This window comes from Gavialis gangeticus, unplaced genomic scaffold, assembly GCF_001723915.1.
Source record: "Gavialis gangeticus isolate Ggan-Ray unplaced genomic scaffold, GavGan_comp1, whole genome shotgun sequence".
Taxonomy (NCBI): Eukaryota; Metazoa; Chordata; order Crocodylia; family Gavialidae; genus Gavialis; species Gavialis gangeticus.
In genome coordinates, this window is record NW_017729032.1 from 115,588,525 (window position 1) to 115,593,851 (window position 5,327).

The window sequence follows — 5,327 nt, forward strand, 5'->3', positions numbered from 1 at the left end:
GCACTTGTCAGTGTTGAAACCCATCCTATTCTCATCTGCTCATCCCTGTAACCTGTCTAGGTCTAGATTGTAACCTATTCCTTCCGTAACCTGTACTTTAAAAGATTTTCTATGGAAACAAAGAGAATACTCCTTGTCCAGTATACGAATCTGGCTAAACATTTTACTCGTTAATAAGAGATGCTGAAAAAGTATGAAAATGAGGATAATATAGTTCATTACTATTTTGTTTCTACAGCAGAGGATCCATTCAGTCTCTATGTTCTTGGCCAATTTTTAAACTATGTATTTGCAAAAATTAAACAGTGTGTGTGTGTATGTGTGTGTGTGCGCGCACGCGCGCACGTGTGTTGACTATAAATTTAAAGCTATGGCTGAAAAATGGCTGCATTGCACTGGGCAGGGTGCTTTCTCAAGCATAATTTTGTTGCTTCAAGAACATGTCTACATGTGCATTTAAGTGTGATTAAATTTAATGCACATTAAGCAATTTTTGGCACATTCAGAGACATGGGACTCCAGTAAGTCCCAAGTTCCTGGACTTGGCAATCAAGTTCATAGGCTGCAGAATGGAGTGGGCCACCCAGGCCATGGCCTGACCAACTTTTAGCACATCAATTTAGCTAGCTATGCACTTTGAAAAACAGCTATACCATTTTAACTGGAAAGACAATTGTGCATTTGTGGGTTATATACATTTGTAGCAAAACCCCCACGTTTTCTTTTTTAATACATACATGTATGTATGTAGGTATGTATGTATGATAGATCTGCATTCCCCTCCCCAACTATTTCTGACTTTTCTTTCTCTCCCTGTCTATTCCCTATAGACAAGCATAAGAGAGCTCAGACTTAGGATAATCTTTAACATTTTTATTTTGGTAGCAAGTTTTTAGTTTTGGATATCCACTGTTTTATACTGTATAATTATTAGGTTTGTATTGATTTTTACTGTTGCATATTGTATTATTATTTTCATATTGATTTTTATTGTTTCATATGATATTGTATGGTTTAGGCCTGTGTTTGTAAGCAAACCAAAGTAATGTGAAGTTTCCATTTTGTATGTCAAGTCTCCATCATGTGTCCTCTGTCCAGGCATCCCCTGTGTTGCAACTGTATGATTCATGGACCCCTCCCATGGAAATTGGTTCCCGGATGAATAAGAGTGATTGGGAATGATTGATATTCAATGGTAGAAGGCCTGAGCTGAATGGCCTGTAATAACCAGGCCATCACCTTGCACTGATTCATCCAGGAACCACGGACCTCACCCAGGAACAGAGAAAAGAACCCAGCATTTGAAAGATAAAAGAGCCTGCAGAACCAGTAACTTACCATTGTAGAGACCTGAAACTGCACATCCTTGTATGGAGCACACATGCTCAGTATGCCAGGGGCTGACCCTTGCCTGGGCATGCTTCCTGTCACTAGGGTCATGCAAGGTCTGCCCCTGTAAACAGGGGCAGTGAAGAGAGACCCAGGGGGAACGCCATTTCCATCTGGACCAGACCAGCTTCATGTCACTTATCCACTCCAGAGGCCCTTCCAGTGACCCCCTCTGGACAACACCGAGCTGAAGGAGATCCCAACTGGCCATCGAGGATCATCTTCCAGCCTGGGATAGGTAGATATAACCTGCACAGCTCCTTCTACAATTTGGACTCTCTCTCGCTGTCTCTCTCTCTGCTCCTGGACTTCAGTGGACTTCAGCCCCTGCACCAAGCCTCTCTAACCCCTGCTGCCATTATGTGTGCACGTGTGTGTGTGTGTGTGTGTGTGTGTGTGTGTGTGTGTGTGGGTGCAAGGAAACCAATAAGACAGTGTGTCACCATCTCTCCTGTTCAATAAAACCACTGTGATTTGCAACCCTGAGTTGCGTTATGTTTTACTGAATCCCAGTCCCTTTCCTATCTTAAATTCCAGCCTCATTCTTTATCTCTCTCAGCTCCAGCCCCCCCGCTAGTTTCCTGATCTCCTCCCAATTCCATCTCCCCTTTTATCCCACCTCTCAGCCTCTTCTTGCTTTCCTGCTGTCCCTGCTGCCTTTCAGCCTCCCGTGCCATCTACTGCCTTTTCCCTGTAACTTTCTGCTGCCTCTCCCTGCTTTTCTACTGCCCCTGCTTCCTTTCAGTCTATCCTGCTGATTTTCTTGTGATTTTCTCCTCTTCCCCTGCTCCCCATGCTCTTACTGCCTTTTCCCTGTGACTTTCTGCTGCCTTTTTCCACTTTCCCACTCCCTTGCCACCTTTCAGTCTCTCCTGCAGCTTTTCTTGTTATTTTCTGCTGTCCGTCTCTCTGTTTTCAGGATTCCCTCGCACCTTCTGTAATCCTCCCCACCACACCCCTAAAGCTTCCTAGTGCCTTGTGGCTGTCCTGAAGTTTTCTCCAGCAGCTGGAGCCTTTCTCCAGCTCCCAGTACCTACTGTCACTCCCTGCAGCTTCTCTAGCTGTCCTGTAGCCATCCTCTGTCTCTCCACACCCAGAGCCCCTCTTTAACACCCAGACTTTCCCTTAGTCCCATTTTCCCTCTCCCCACCTACCTTTTCAGCTCCCACGTAGATCTGGCTCCAGTCCCAGCCTCTGTGCCAGCATCACTCCTCTGTTCTGCAGGTTTTGGGCATTGTCTTTTAATTAATTAAGATCAATTAGCCTAAAGTTACCCCTGAGCCTCAGTTCTTCAGCCCAGGCCCCTCTAGTCTACCAGTTCTAATCCCGGTTCTGGTAACTTTCACTCCCTACACTTCTACTTTCTTATCTTAACCTTCCCTAGATATCCCAAATACACCAAGCACATACATACATACAGACATACACATTACAACACCCAACTTAGGAACTCAGCTGTGTGTATGTGTAGGTGGGTGGTATGTGTGTGAACTGCTGAATACACATATATATACATATATAGATATCATTGTGTGTGTGTGGTATATGAATTAGTAATCCATGTATGTGTATTGGATGTGCAGGTGTTGGTAATTGATTCTGTCTAAATTTGGTGTGTGTAGTGTGTATGGGCTTAAACTGGTGATTGGTGTGCATGAACCTAGACTGGTTATTTTGAATGTGCATGTATCTGAGTTGCTAGTTGGAGTGTGAATGCCTAGTAGGGGTGCATGCACCTAGTGAGTGTATGTGTGCTTAATTGATTTTTATGTTTGTATGTGCAATTGTACACTGCACCCTTCTATCTAACAGCGCAATATTGAGATCCAGAGCATTGGCCTGACCCCACAGGGTAACGCATTAACATGCTAAAAGTTGGCTGAACCATGGTCCAGGTGACCCACCCCATTCCACAGCCTATGCTAAAATTAATCCCAAGTTCCTTCAGGCCTTCCATGTACCCCTGTCGCCACAAGAAGGAACTCCAGCCTCTGGCCACAAGACTTGACAGCCATACTGAAGCCAGAGACAGCTGCCAGAAGCGAGCAGCCATCTGGGAAACTCTGATCCCTGACCAGCCTCTTCCCCACCCAGGAGCTGTGTGCCCAGTGCAGGCACAGCATACAACAGCTCCCTCCTTGCCCACCCTGCCTCCCCATGCAATGGCTGCTCCAGCCCTGTCCCTGCCACTGCCAGTGATGCCCAGAACCCTGGTGCTCCAGCCAGGCCCCTGCCAATGACAGCCAGTACCCCACACTCCTGCTGGTCATGGTACTGTCCCAGCTGGCCCCAGCAACCTCCCCCTCCCCCCTCACCCAGGCTCCAGGACAACCATGCACCTCCAAGCAGGAGTTAGAGCACTGAATGTGGGAGGCCCTGTCTGAACACCTCTTCCTGCAGTCCCCACTCCAGCCCTACTTACACACTACCTACACAACCTCTACCCCCTGCCCACCCCCAGCACCACTATCAGAACACAAACATGGGTGAAACAAAAAAACTTTATTACCCTCACAACCTACACCCATCCCTCTCACCTCTCCCCTCCCCCCTCAACCAATAGTGCCTCTCCACCACCCTCCCCACCCATCAAGAAGAAAAAATCACCTGCTTACAAGTGGGAAACTATATACAAGGGAAAAAGTATTTGCAATATTATGGGTCTTCAAACCCAGAGTTGGGGGGAGTGTGGGGGAAGGGGGCTATAGGCCAAAGCCCCAGGGCAGGTACCCAGCACCCCAACCCCTTGATCTTCCCTGGGGCTGGGATTGGACCAGCCCCCTAGTGGCAGGACAAGCCCTGCACTAAATTAGTGCCGGGTCACATCTACAAGTGAATTAATGCTTGTTAATTAAACATGCCTAAATTTGATACTTGCATTTGCAGCTATCAAATTGAGTCACAATTAGCCTAATTTTATGCACATTAAGGGCACACACATGTGGACACACGCCCATAATGTACATTAACTTAAGCTAACAAAGTCACTGGATTTTCTAGATCCTTTAGCTTGATTGCTTATGCCAGAAGGACAATAGTAATTTCCCAAAGAGTGATGCATCCACACCATTGTACTTTGGGTACCTTTCATTCCACTGCTTTAGTATGTAGGGAGAGCCAAAGGAACTCTTTACTTGAAACATGGAACATTGTTTTTAAATATGAAATTTCTCTCTTTAGAATGGCACAATTGATTTGATTTTATTTTGCAATTGAGTTCTAGAAGAGTGCATTTTACAAGGACAGGGCCTTCACTGGGACTATTAAGGGGGCTATTTTGTCTATAGTCCCATAACAAGGCTAAGGATGTCATCCTCCCTCTCTACTCAGCTTTGGTGAGACCACAGCTGGAGTTCTGCATCCAGTTCTAGGCACCACACTTCAGGATGGATGATTAGTGGCCTAGAGACCAGGTCATATGAGGAGTGGGTGAAAGACTTGGGACTCTTCAGCTTGGAGAAGAGAAGACTCAGAGGGACTTTGGCAGCAGCCAATGAGTATATCAAGGGTCTACATCAAGGCCTGGGGGAGCATCTGTTCACCAAGAGCCCCCAGGGGAGGACAAGAAATAATGGGCATGAGCTGATTGAGGATCACTTCAAGATAGACATAAGGAAAAACTTCTTTACAAGTCAAGGGTTTGGAACAGGCTTCCCCCAGAGGTGGTACAGTCACTCACCCTAGAGATCTTCAGAAAGCTTCTTGACAACGATCTTGCTGGGGTCATCTGATCCCAGCAGTCTTTCCTGCCCAAGTGCAAGGGGGCTGGACCCAATAATCTGTAAGGTCCCTTCCAGCCCCTAACAACTATGAAGCTATGAAACTATGATTTCCTTACTATGTTAAGTGCTCAGAATTCAGTTCATGTGATGTCATTATTTTTTAATGGGCCCTTCCTTCAGTTTTCTCTCTGTGTGCTGTCTTACCTCTCTCACGGC